Source organism: Sander lucioperca, chromosome 14 (assembly GCF_008315115.2).
Source record: "Sander lucioperca isolate FBNREF2018 chromosome 14, SLUC_FBN_1.2, whole genome shotgun sequence".
Lineage (NCBI taxonomy): Eukaryota > Metazoa > Chordata > Actinopteri > Perciformes > Percidae > Sander > Sander lucioperca.
Genome location: NC_050186.1, coordinates 32879253 through 32893951, shown reverse-complemented (window position 1 = coordinate 32893951; position 14699 = coordinate 32879253). Strand labels below are relative to the sequence as shown.

At 40.1% G+C, this 14699-nt stretch overlaps 1 long non-coding RNA gene across 1 annotated transcript; it reads right to left on the bottom strand.

The window, feature by feature from the left end:
- Positions 1–5907: 5907 nt before the first annotated feature.
- LOC116041470 lies at positions 5908–13826 on the bottom strand. The gene is made up of 3 exons (XR_004102968.2): positions 13635–13826; positions 13350–13474; positions 5908–6278 (listed from the first exon to the last, which is right to left on the bottom strand). It is a non-coding gene; the product is annotated as an uncharacterized LOC116041470 (long non-coding RNA).
- Between the last annotated feature and the right edge of the window lie 873 nt (positions 13827–14699).

Genomic DNA, 14699 nt, shown 5'->3' with positions numbered 1-14699 from the left:
TCACATCCCTCCAGCACACGCTGTTCCTCCAAATACACACACACACACACACACACACACACACCTGCTGGATTCAAACGGTGATTCAAAAACAGCTACAGATGATGGAACTAAACGGGAACCGACAGGTCTGTTAATGGACAAACTGAGTATGTGAACTGCAATGTTGAGGTACTTGTACTTTACTTGAGTCTTTTCTTTTCATGTCGCTTTCTACTTTTACTCCGCTACATTTCAGAGAGAAATATTGTACTTTTTACTCCACTACATTAATTTCCACACAAAACACATGTAGTTTATTAAAAAATACAATGTTTTCTTAAAACTGTAACTAGCCAACAATATGTAGGCCGACAAGTCCAGCTGAAATGATTAGACCATTAAACACACAACTGTTTCCAGTTTCTAAAATGGGAGGATTTTTCTGCATTGAGTACTTTTACATTTAATACTTTAAGTACATTTTTTCTGATGATACTTACATACTTTTACTAAAATTTTCAATGCAGGACTTTCACTTGTAACAGAGTATATTTACAATGTGGTATTAGTACTTTTACGTAAAGGATCTGAATTCTTCTTCCAAATAAATGTATTAAAAACAATCACCAAGACAGACAGTCTGACTGTGTCAAACTTCCATTTTCTCATTAAATTACCAAATTATGAAGAAAAAGCAAAAACATTTACATTTTCCTTGCATCTCATTAGTCATCTCAGAAATAAACTGTTAAAGTGCTCATATTATGCTTTTGGGCTTTTTCCCTTTCCTTTATTGTGTTATATATCTTTTTTTGTGCATGTTATAGGTTTACAAAGTGAAAAAGCCCAAAGTCCCCCCCAAAGAGACTTACCATCTCCAACAGAAAACACTGTTCACAAACTGCTCCAAACAGCTCTATTGTCGTCCAGCCTTTACTTCAGAGACAAACGTGGTCACTTTGGAACACACGTTATAATGCTCGCCTAGCTGCTAGCATGGCACGCCCTCATGCTCTGCTTCTGACTGGCTAGTAGTCCTTACCTAGGTACTGTCAGGGCACGCCCTCATACTCTGCTTCTGACTGGCTAGTAGTCCTTACCTAGGTACTGTCAGGGCACGCCCTCATACTCTGCTTCTGACTGGCTAGTAGTCCTTACCTAGGTACTGTCAGGGCACGCCCTCATACTCTGCTTCTGACTGGCTAGTAGTCCTTACCTAGGTACTGTCAGGGCACGCCCTCATACTCTGCTTCTGACTGGCTAGTAGTCCTTACCTAGGTACTGTCAGGGCACGCCCTCATACTCTGCTTCTGACTGGCTAGTAGTCCTTACCTAGGTACTGAGCATGTGTGACTCCCAACAAAGATGGAACAGAAGTGAGATGTCTCACTCTGTAGCTAAAACAGAGAGCTCAACACACAGGGTGAAAAGAGGAGCTGCAGCAATGTGTGGTACAACAAATATATGGTTTTTGAAAATGAATCCATATAAACCTATTCTGATATAACCTCTAAATACAATTATGAACCTGAAAATGAGCATAATACGAGCACATTAAGACAGACCTGAATGCATAAGAAAAGAAATGGTTACTTGTCTTTTTTTTATCGTAAACTATTACACAGAATCTTTCTTTGTCTGATGTTTTGCATTAAAGCAACAATGTATCAAATGACAATGTAAAAGGAGCTGCTGAACCTATAATTATCACCTGAAATTGCAGCTGCCCTCAACTTTACAGAGGTTTATGTTCGGTTTCATTTCACTCTTTTAGCTGCAGGGCCCACAACTTTACTATTCTGGTTCACTAACAGTGCTCTCATAGTGTCGTTTTCTGTGAACAAGCTCTAAAAACTCTTTACCAACTGTGTGGAGCATTTACCAGCAAAAGAGACCGATATACCCCTGGGTGGAGAGCAACAACAGATATAAAACAGAGTTCATATATATGACTAGAGCCCAATTCGTACACGATCAGTATTACTTGGTGACCTCTAGTCATTTGTAATAATTACAGAGTTTGTCTGTTTGTCTGTCTATATTAATCCCATGAAAATCAGCCATGACTGTCATTTGAAAAGTAAAAAATTCCCCTGCAAATGACCTACCACAGGGGTCTTCAATGGTTTTTATGCCAAGGCCCCCTAACCTAAAAGAGAGATGAGCAGGGACCCCCTACTACATATATTGTATAAAAATGAGTTGTATAATAAACTGGGCCTACAATGACATATTGTGTGGCCTAATCAATGTGTCGGATTCATTTTATTATTTTCAGACATATTAAAATTTTTGGGGGGTAAAAAAACGTTAAAAAAAAAGTATAAAACAATAATTTGGTGGCCCCCCTGCAGTGACACTGAGGACCCCCTAGGTGTCGGGGACCCCCTGTTGAAGATCACTGACCTACCATATTTCTGAACACCGAGTTCCTGTGATAATGTTAGTCACGTGCAAATAAAGTGTCTGTGATTTGGCAGGGTTGTCATTTTTTCAAGGTCTTGTTTCCTGTGTGTTTTTTATCCCTCTTTTGCGAATACGGATATGTGATTTCGGGGGGGCTGCGGACGCCGCCTGTCATGGCCAACCTAGTCTGGACAGTTGCCCGACCTGGGAGACCTCTGTCCCTGAGTCGGCGCTCTTCACACGGCTTCATCCGAGAGCTGACTGTGATGCTGTGTGGGTGCTGCCTTGGCAGAATAGGGGATGCACCTCTAGTAGTCTTGCCAGAGATGTTCACAAGTCATTGTTTGGAAGTCCAAGTCGAGTCTCAAGTCTTTGAGCTCGAGTCCAAGTCAAGTCTCAAGTCTCTGGTCATCTGATCTGTCCCTAACACTGTATTGTTAAATCTTATGAATTCAAACTGAAATATATATGTCACATCATATGGATACAACTATAAAGATACAATGTGCCTGTTCCCAGGCAATCCCAGCATTAGCACAACACTTTGCAATGGTTAACTTGTTACCTGTGGTGATATATGCTAAATGTAACGTCTCTTTCACTCAAAAAAATGTCTAATGTCGAAGTGGAAATCAAGAGAATAGTGGCAGCACCACACCAGTTACAGAACAACATGCATCTCAGTGTCAGTCCAAATTATGCACAATAAGCAGTTTGGACTCACTGATGTAATGCCATTTATTTTTTAAGTGTTAGTACGCTCAGTGAAACTGAGTCCAGCGCGAGGGAGACCCGACTCAGAGGAGGAGAGGTTAGTGAGGCCAGCGTCTCCACGGCAGGTGACAGTGCGCACGGATTCACTGCGCCACGCATGGATGAAATAATGCAATAGTAAATAGGACTACAGCAACAGAAATATGTGCAGGATTAAGACAGTCAAGACAGCCCAGTGTTTGGTGGACCGGGTACACCTTTTTCACTTAATAGCCTACAAATCATCCACAGGATCAATTATGCATCACATGAGTTTGCCCACCCGACACAGTGTTTGTTCCGCTCTATGGTGTTTTTTGCGCCCAACGGCTCCTTCCAGGCAGCGCTGCGACCGCTGCCTCTAAGGTACCTAACCTTAACCCTAATCCTAACCATAACCATAACCATTGCTTAATTGACTTCAAGGCAGCGTTGCGACCATTGACTTCAAGGCACCTAACCTTAACGCTAACCCTGACCCTAACCATAACCATAACCAGTGCCTAATCCTAGTTGGGGGCAAAAAACACCGATAAACGTTTGTTCCTGGGGAGATGGATCCGTGCGTCCCGCCTCCTGTGCGCCATGGATGTCTGAGCCTCAGCAACTACTAACTATAAAGATACAATGTGCCTGTACACAGCATTAGCACAACACTTTGCGATGGTTAGCTTGTTACCTGTGACGATATATGCTAAATGTAACGTCTCTTTTACATTAGCGTGTGAGTGACTGATCTATTTGGGTGCGTTTTGAGATGCCTGATGAAGTTCGACGTTGTTGATCCGGTATCATTTATCTTGGTGCCACACACCTTGTATGTAGCTGTTCGCTTACTGCCACTGTTTACCAAATTATTGAAAGCTAAACCAATGATAACAGGCACAACTCCGGGAGGACTTGGTGTCGCCATGTCAATGTATTTTTTAGGCATAGCGCATGCGTTACGTTGCACATTATGGCAAAGGGCAGGGGACATGAGGCTCGTCATACGTTTCCCCAACGTATATGCACCAATAAAAGAAAATAGAAATACATGAATACATTTAGATTTAAAAAGCAATAATTGCATGAAAACAGGTTGTTGACAAGTCTCGAAGCTCGAGTCCGAGTCAAGTCTGAAGTCTTTTGGGTCGAGTCGCAAGTCAAGTCTGAAGTCTTTTGGGTCGTCCGAGTCAAGTCTGAAGTCAACTGTTTGTGCGACTTAAGTGCGACTCGAGTCCGAGTCTCAGACTCGAGTCCCCATCTCTGAGTCTCGCATTGTCAGACCTTCCACCACAGTGCTGCAGAGGAGGGTCTGACTTGTCCACACAACACAGTATTCCGGGATAGGAGAAAAACATGCTCTGGTTTATTGGCATTTCTTAAAACCAATCACAATTGTCACAAGCGCTGGACGGAGCCACGGCGCCTCTGTAACATAGTCTCGGGAAGGAACTTCTTTTGGTGGAACATGTGACCGTTCAAAGGTTGGTTTAGTCATGCAACAGAAAACTCCGATTGGACAGATAGTCTAGCTAGCTGTCTGGATTTACCCTGCAGAGATCTGAGGAGCAGTTAACCATAGTCCTCAGAATGCCAACACAAAGAAAGCGGAAGGTGATGGACATCTGGCCGAAATGAAGGACATCTGGCGGAATTTCCGGCGGTACCGGAGAAATCCCAGAAGTGGAACGTTGTGGCTATAGACTAGCGATACAGACAGAGAACAATAAAGGAGAGGGTTTGGAGGAAAGTGAGTGAAGTAGTGATGGTCAAATGAAGCTTCGTGAACCATTTTCTTTATTTTTTGAGCTCACTAGATGGCGCTCTCTGTTCAAAGAAAAAGGTTAAAGGAATGGCAATTCAGTGTGTTTTCAACCCTTTGAAGAGAGAGCCCCATCTAGTGGGCTCAGAAAAAAGAGAAAATTGTTCATTTAGCTTCATTTGGCCATCACTAGAGTGAAGCCATCGGACTACATGGCAAGTTGTGGGGAATAAAGTCTTTGTTACTTTATTCCCGCTATTGGTTGTACTTATACAAACCAACGTTATTCGCGAGTTGCTAAATACTCCAAAAAACACTTGATATTTCAATTTTTCAATTCGCTAAAGTGACACGAGACAAGATTGGCTTCACGTTTTTGAATCCGCTTCCCTACCTGATTCAACATGCTCCTGTCCCATAACTACTTTTATGACAAGTCCGGTGTGTGCTACGACATCAGATGATCAATCAATCCATTTTAATTTTCACAAAACAAACTCACGAGGTACCATTCCAGTGAAATGTTATCCCTTTACCATCTTCAACTTGTGCACGATTCATCATAAAGCAGAATGTGGCCATCAGATCAGCACACAAAGAAGAGTCAACCAGTTACACGGCACCCAGTTGATGTGACACTACTTGACGTGTTACCCTTACATCTTTAAAATGTCATCTACAAATTAGATGACAGCTCATTTCTGACATTGTCCAGTTTCAAAGGGGTTTTAGATTTGAATGTTTCCACTTCATCTTTCCAAGCATGAAAATCCACAAAACTGAAGATACAACTTTTTCAGATCTATATTGATATTTTATTTTAAGACATCGATTAGATGGTATGGAGTAACAACAATATATAAGGTTTTTCCATCATACGCTATTATAACCCATCGGAAAAAAACTATTATACAAAAACAAACAATGTCAGAAGGCAGGATCACAGAAGGTAAAACATTCCTCACCCATTATACATATTCAGTGTTTTCTAACAACAACAAAAAAGGATGTTTGATTTTTGCTTGACTTGCTATTCGTGACAAAGGTTTTGCATATTTGTTTGACTTTTGTAGTAGATTTTTCATAGTGAATAAAGTGTGTTTTTTTCTCCTTTCAATTCCAAATATCTATTTTTATGTAAATGTGTATGAAAAGATGTCAATATTACAAATGCACGACTCTGCAAAACACCGGACAGCTGCTCTTCACCTGCAAGCTGATTGGTGGAGTCGTCGCTGCAAACTTCTCCGGCTTGATCGGCAGGTTTCAGGCGGAGTCAAGCTTTCTGAGGCTCTGCTGAGCTTTCTGAGCTCGTCTGATTCTCTCCTCGAAGAAACTCTGCTGGTGCTGATTCCGCTGATCTAACCTGACTAACCACTGCTCCCTCAGCCTGGACACAGAGAGAGAGAGAGAGAGAGAGAGAGAGAGAGGGAGAGGGTTCAAAGGGGGAGAAAGGAATAAGCAGGTGTTCAGACTGGGGTCAGCATAGACTTGGCGGGCATAGACCTATTTCACGGCAAACATGTTGACATGTCATAGTAGGAAAAGCATGGGTGTGTTCAAAACCATTAATGATGGCTGCGTTCCACTTAGGAGAGGCCCTGGTATTGTGCATGCTGACTCAATGAAATAGCTTACTGGGACACTTGATGGAATTGAGCCATCGTTAAGGTTATCAATTTCAGATGTGCTTTTCCTACTATGACAAGTCAAAATGTCTGCTGTGAAAAAGGTCCATTACTGGGAACGCCCACTAAAAACGTTATTTCCATTTATGCCGTGGGGGAAAACAAACTATTCGAATGAATGGGCGTACCCTTTGTTAGCGGTTCTCTACTCTCTTTTTTTTTGGCTTGGTACAATGCTGAAAAGATGCTGTGTGGCGTTCTGCGTTCATCAATTTTATTTATAGTGTCAAATCACAACAGGAATTAGCTCAGGACACTTTACAGAGTAGGTCTAGACCACACTGTATGATTTACAAAGACCCAACAATTTCCCACAAGCAAGCATTTGGTGGAAAAACCTCTTTTAAACAGGCAGAAATCTCAGACAGACCCTGACTCTTGGTGGGCGGGCATCTGCCACTGCCGGTTGGGACACAGAGACACTGATACAGATACACAGAAATATGATTCATAATTATAGCAGTTGGCATGATGCGCTGTAGCACTTATAGTAACAATAAAGATAATTGATCTATGACTAGAAATAGAACTAGAGTGAATGTTGCATTACAAGTTCACAGCTTTTATTGTATTTGTGTAAATATCAATCTACACATTTGTGAATATTTCTTCTGTGACTTCACATTTAGAACACAGGCATCATTTTCTGAGTGAAAAGTTTAACGTACATTCTCACATGAAGTCTACAATCACTCACATTTTGCACCATATTTACCTTCATAGATAAAAACTGACACTGAAAAAAGAGTGAATGATGAAATGAAGAAAAAAATCGGACAGCCAGATCAGTCCTTCGCAGACTCTGGTTGCCAAATGACAAGATGTTCGGGGATGTTTTGCCTTCCCTTTTGTACAGTGGGAGAAAGTGGAGACAAGTTTCCTGTGTTTATATCCAGTCTTTAATTGGCACAATGGTGCTTTGAGCTAAATGCTAACATTATCATGCTAACATGCTCACAATGACAATGCAAACATGCTTGTGTTTAGCAGGTATAATGTTCACCATCTTAATTTAGCGTCAAAGATCCTCTAAGCTAAAGATAGCGCATTTCAAGCCAATGGTATGAAACGGTACACACTTCCTGTCTCCTAAAGGGGCGTGGCCTCGTTTGAACGTGTAGTGAACGCTGTGTGGATGGATGAAAAGTTATATTTGTATAATTTATTAATATGTTCTTTTGCTAACGTTAGATATTTACACAGCTAAAAGACATATTTAGCATCACAGAGATTAGTTTTGTTAGGGCGTTCACGAACGTTATCTGACGTTAGCGTCTCTGTGTTGCCAGATCTTGCAAAAGTTTGGGTCCTGAGACAGAAGCAGGTCTCAAACAAAGTTCTACTGATGTGTCTATCTGAAAAATGCCATTTTAGTGTCAGAATGTTCTGGAGATATGTGGCTTGTGAAAAACGGCTCCAATATTTACTTTGGTGACAACGGGGCGAAAGAATCGCTCATAATCTGTGTTCACGTTCACTTCTCCTATTGGAATCAATACACTAAGGACCTGCTGCTAGTCTCTTAAAGAGGCACAGATATAGGAAAACTACTCAGAGTTGGGGCGTCTCGGTTCTAAACTGTCTCCGTTAGCATGTTAGCATGCTAACATTTGACAATTAGCAGGCTACTAAACACAAAGTGATGCTGATTAGATTACAAAACAGTTGTATGTAAAAAAAAAAAACTGTGTTTATATGTAACCTAAAAAGATTTTCACTATTCCAAATTTCGACCCAGGAATCTTTTCACTCACAAATCAGAGAATCACACAGAACCTCACCGAAGCTTGTTACACTCTGACCAGCCTAGATGGTATTTATTGCAGTTTTTTTTATTACTTTAAAGGAGGCACACACATAAACCACGTCAAAGCAAAACTGGCAAAGACCATAGCGATATTAAATTAATCAAGATATATTCTGGACAATAAATAACTGCATACGCTGTATAATACACTCATGTTGCCATATCAGAGTTACTGTGTGGAAATCTGGGGAAACACATACAAAACCAATCTACAGTCTTTGCGCACATTACAACAGAAAGCAATCAGAATCGTCAACAACGTTGGATATCTGGAACAGACAAATCCATTGTAGGAGCCACATAATGTATGTTGTTTATGGTCTCATTTATATTATTTATTGATTATTATATTGTGCACTAGGGCTGTTGGAACAAATACCGAAATTCGAATAGTAAAAAAAGCAATACTATTCGAATGCTGAAATTACTATTCAAATGTGACTTTTTTTTATAAATATGTTGGCAAACGTTGCCTTGGCCTACCCGCATGTGTCACTCATGTCACGTCTTATGAACAATAACTTAGCAGGAGTGAGAAACACAAGGCATTGTGAAGTCTAAGATAACGTTACATACTGAGTAACGTTAGTACAACATTACGGAGATAACGTTACGTATCGAGTTAACTTAGTACAAGGGGGAGTGACAGGCTGTGGCTGGAAATCGTAACAAAGGACGGGAAATAGTTTTAACATGACTTTAAAATCGACATCCACCGAGCCAAAGTGCTTATGTTATCATTAGTTAGCTCGTTCTGGTTTTCTAACTGCGTCGCGAGGTATAGTAACGTTAGCGTAGCTGGGAGCTTCATGGAGACAGCTAAAGTTGATGTTAACTGACCTACAGCTGTCAGAGTTAGCTTTGACTTAATATATTACCTTCTAACAGCTGTATTCTCAGTAACGTGACAATCTGCAAGAAACAGGTCGCTTATAAATCACTAAAATAGTAGTGACAGCAGCGTTTGGCTTAGTTATCAATGCCGTTAGCATCGTGGCTAACACTATTGTTACTTAGTTTATGACAAATCGTTTCGGCTGTGCTTTCTAACATGATGTCATTGTGCTAACCGAGCACCGTTAGCCTTTACAACAGAGCCGCTTCAATACACTTGTTAGATAATGTTACATTACAGAGTTCTCTGTTGATTTGTGTTTGTCGCTGTGTGCTCGTTGTGGAAAATGAATGCAAACAAAGTTGCGTGCAGGTCCCTTCAATGCCAGGCTAATGTTAGAAGATCCTCTAGTGGACAGAATGTGTAACAACAACCACATGCTTATAGTATATAGTGGCATTGACAATGCATAAGCCTGAGTAGTGTAGTACATATTATTTAACAGGCTGCAATTGAGCATTAAATATTTGAATATTATTCGAATATAAAAAAAAAAATCTAATGGAATTTGAATGGTATTATTGAGGAAGATTGACAGCTCTATTGTGCACATATATTGTAGGTGGTGGGCGTTTTCATCGTGGTTTGAGCGGAAGTGATAACATAATATTTGTCTGCTTCACCTGTTCACCTGGGTTTTTTTAGTTTTGACAGAGAGGGAGGTGAGCCTGGGAACAAACACTTTCTGTTGACCGCCGCGCTAACGCACTTATTTAGACTCACAAAGTAGCTTTACATTTGGTAACTGCAGTGCTCGTTGTATTTTACGTGTGGAGGAATAAACCATTGCAATACAATCTCGAGCGTGTCACAGCGTGTTTATGCATCTCTCAGTGTTTAGTCCCTCGCAGCAGCACTTTGTTGGACTGCTTACAGCCGCAACATCCATTATTCTTAAAGTCACATAATCTGATGTTGTTTTTCCTTTTGGTGTGTTGCTGCGCAGTTATTCTGTGTTTATATTTCATTTTATTGTTATTTTCTGTTCGAAAAATAAAAAGAAGGAAAAGACTATCGATACTTTTGTCTTTGTGTAGGCTGAATTCAGTGATCGGGAGGCCGAGATGAGCGGAGGTTTTGACCGAGAATCAGAGGCCAATATTTACCCGGATACCATAACTCCTGGGCTTAAACTAATCGCGCAGACATCCAGTGAAAGTTGATCTGCAGGCATTGCTGTCAGGGCTAATTGTGTTACGGAAAAAGAGGAACAGTATGTGTGTGTGTGTGTGTGTGTGTGTGTGTGTGTGTGTGTGTGTGTGTGTGTGTGTGTGGGTGACACTGTGTTTGTTGTGTCTGTGTTAGCGAGCGTTCGTCTGTCAGCACGCTCCGCCATGTGCTGGTTAATCTGCAGTCTGTCCTCAGATATCCACCCTGATCTCCAGGATTCAGATGTATAGCCGAGATGCCTCCAATCAACATTCTCAGGCTACTATGTGGTGACAGACAAAAGAGCTGTAAACATAACCGAGGCATTTTCCAATCTAATCGAGTTATGATGGAGAGACAGGGACGTCTCGCTGAGGACAGTGATTAAATGTGTTTGCTCTTTTTTCTTCTTCATCTCTGACCCTGCCGTTCATCCATCTTAATCAACTCATGGTGTTGTGTAGACTTTATTTAAACCCTAGGAATTTGACTTTTAGTAGAGATCCGAAAGTTTCCAAAGATACCAAATATGTCAGGCTAAATGTAGGGGGGTATGACGAACAGGACATGTTGAATATTTCCCTTTTGATAAAACGATGCAGTCAGAAAAACATGTTTGAGTGTTTGAATATTTGAACATTTCACTCTCGGGTTAACATCACACAGATCCAATGAAGAGCTGGAACTTCATGATACAGAATATGTATGACACTGACAGAAAGAGTGGAGCAACATAAGCTGCTAGTAAACTCTACCGCTGTACTCCCCTGAACTTAAAAAAAACCCGTCGTCATTAACAAATCATTTGATCTCTCTCCCATTGTTTGACAGAATAGACTGTGTGAAAAGGCTGCCTTTCTCCCTCTTCATTGGTCTCTGTTCCCAAAATTAACAATTTAAAGGGTAACTACCGTTTTTTTCAACCTGGACTCTATGTTCCTACGTTTTTGTGTCTAAGTGACTGATGGGAACAGCAATCTTTGACATTGGTCCAGTATTAAGCGAGATCGCTGTGCCGGCTTCTCTGATTCCAGCTTCTTAACCCTTGTGTTGTCCTCGGGTCAAATTTGACCTGTTTTCAAATTTGTTGTATCAGAAATATGGGTTTCTTACAACCAAATTGCCCCAAAATAACTTGGATGCATGCATGTACGTTGGATGGAACCCATACAAACATTCCTTGCAGGTAAACATTAATACTTCCATTTCATAGCATTAAAAAAAAAAAAATGTTTAAGAGGTTTTAAAATGGTATCCTAATTAAAGTTCGACATAAACCAGACTGTGATTCACTCAACATCCCCCGATATTGACTATTAGTCAAAATAATTCATAATTTTAGCTTTTTTAAACTCAAAAATTAGGTATGATGTCATTTAAATTAGGTTTATTGACCATGAATAAAAAAAGTAAACTGAATATTTTTGAGTTGTGGACAAAACAAGACATTTGAGGACGTCATCGACATTTTTCACTCTCTTGATATCTGATCGCTCACAAAGTTGAAATAAGGTCTTAGATGTCAAATTTGACCCGTTCTCAAAACTTCTATAAGAGAAATATGGGTTTCTTTTCAACCAAATTACCCAAAACGTTAAGTACAATGGCGAGTACTTGATCACTACTTTCACTGAATTTTGGGTATTCCATTTTATATCATTTGAAAAAATTGAAATGGGTTTAAAACCTGACTAAACTGAGATACACGTCTGTGATTATCCATCAACATAGGTTCCTCTAATATTAGTCAAAATAATTCATCATTTTAAAATTAGGTATAATCTCCTATAAATGAAATGTATTGACCATGTATTCCAAAAATTAAGTGTAAAACTAGTTGTAATAAGTTGGTGTTAGTGAAAAATAGCATTGAAAACGTCGGGGAAAAAGTGACAAAAACATTGAAAAAAGTGCATTAAAAAAGGGACAAAAACATCAGAAAATGTGTAAAAATAGGAAAAAAAACAAAAACAAAAGTGTTAATTTTGACCCAGAAGGACAACAAGTGGATGGTCAACCGGAAGACAACAGGAGGGTTAACCTTACTTTATCTGGGTTTGTAACCAATCAGCTGGCCACTTGTAACACCTCCCAGGACTCCAGATTTGTGCATTTAACTCTTGTGTTGTCTCCACCATCGTCCATAAATCTGTCATTCTGGGTCAAAATGAAAAATATGCTTTTTTTGGGGAACTTGTTCTGACATTTGTATCGCTTTTTCTATGCTTTTGGTGCTTTTTTAACGTTTTTGTCCCTCTTTTCCATGCTTTTTTAATTCACGGTAAATAAACCTAATAAAATGACATTATACCTAATTTTTGAGTTTGAAAAAAGGCAGATATTATGAATTATTTTGACTAATAGAATAGTTAAGATCAGAGGATGTTGAGTGAATCGCAGACTGGTTTATGTCAAAGTTTGGTCAGGATGCTGTTTGGAAACCATTTAACCATTTTTTTTTCAAATGCCATGAAATTCAATAAATCAACCAAAATTCAGTGGATGTAATCATTCATTTTACCTGCGAAGAACATACATATACAACATACATGCATGCATCCAAGTTATTTTGGGGCAATTTGGTGGCTTACGTACAGTTTAGTGTCCCAAATTATATTCCAAAAACTGAGTGTCCCAAATGATAAGGGTCTTATTTGAGACAGGTTATGGTTATGGTTATGGTTATGGTTAGGGGTAGGGGTAGGGTTAGGGTTAGGGTTAGGGCAGCACAGGTGGTTTAGCAGGTTCATAATTAAGGACATTGTATGGAAAATCTGGGACACTAAACTGTACGTATACCCAATTTGGTTGTTAGAAACCCATATTTCTGATATGAAAAACGTTGAAAACGGGTCACATTTGACCCAAGGACAACACAAGGGTTAAAATGACAGATTTGAGGCAATAAGTGTTGCTGCGGACCGTGTCAAAGCGCTGCTCCTCCTGCGGTCCTCCTCCTCGTCCATCTGCTCACTGTGCTGCACGATCTTCTGCTCCCAGAACGACTTCACCTTCTGTTTGTCGTGAATCCGAGCTGCGTTCATCGCCTGGCAACGGGGGGGAAACAAACCTGCGGTCACAATCGGGGCAGATATCTCCTCTACAGCTTTGCATGTTTGAAGAATGTTACATTCTTCATCCAACAAAAATCTGATGTTTGAGTTGTCCCATAAACACCGATGAAATGAATCTGCCTCGGTTACTTACTGCTGTCTTCCAGCCTGTGTGAACTCCTTTTCTCTCCTTTATCCTTTTGTCTTTTCTCTCCTCTTCTATTTCACTTATCAATAATTCCTCATCTCTTCTGTTCTCCCCACCCCCTTTTTTTTTTTTACATCTCTTTGTTACTCGTCTCCTACTGTCCACTTTTCTCTCTTTTCCCTTCTCTTTTATCTCCTCTTTTGACTCCTCCCCTTCTCTCCACCTTTCTGTTTTATCGTCTCTCTAGTTATCTTCTCTCCTCTCCCCTCATTAATTTTATTCTTCTTCTCTGACCTCCCTTCTCCTCTATTATTTGTTATCTGTTATTTGACTGTTCTCTTAGGAGATGTTTCTGATCTGTGCTGTGATAGTTCCTGTTCATCGTTAGGGGAAATACTACTCAGCTCTAAAGGGAGCTTTCCAACGTCTGACTACAGAATCCTGACGTTGTCATGGTGATGTTATCTGGGTTATGTCATTTTGGGCTTGGAGACTACACATTTACAAAAAGCCTGTAAAAAAAAAAAAAAAAAAAAACCTGAAGGTGTGGCATTTCACAGAAGAGTGTTTTTATGTCTCACTCACAATTAGGATTGGTTACCGTTTGGATTTTTACGATTCCGATGCCGAACCAGTACTTTTAAAACCATTCCGATATCTAAACCGATTCTTGAAAAACTGAAAAATGACATCAAAGAAAGGCTCTTTCATAGCGTGTCGCCGCATGTTTCAATAAATTTGACGTGCTTCCCCCTTTGCACGTAATTGTTTTGAAACATTTGTTGCATTTTGCGATATTGGAATCCTTGGCTGTGAAATACAGCCACACTTTCGACCGCTTTGCTTTAGGCATTTTAAATGCACTAAAACCTAACTAGCTAACGATAGACTAGCAGAGCAAGTGTAATATGTTTACTAGCGATCACGTGCAGTGAATGGTTAATATGCTTTTACGTCCATTTTGGTGAGCCCAGAGGGAAAATATGGCATTTAAAAGTAGCCTACATTTACAGTAGCTAGCTAACAGTAGACTACAGAGAAAGTGGGATATTTTTACATCCGTTTCGGAGC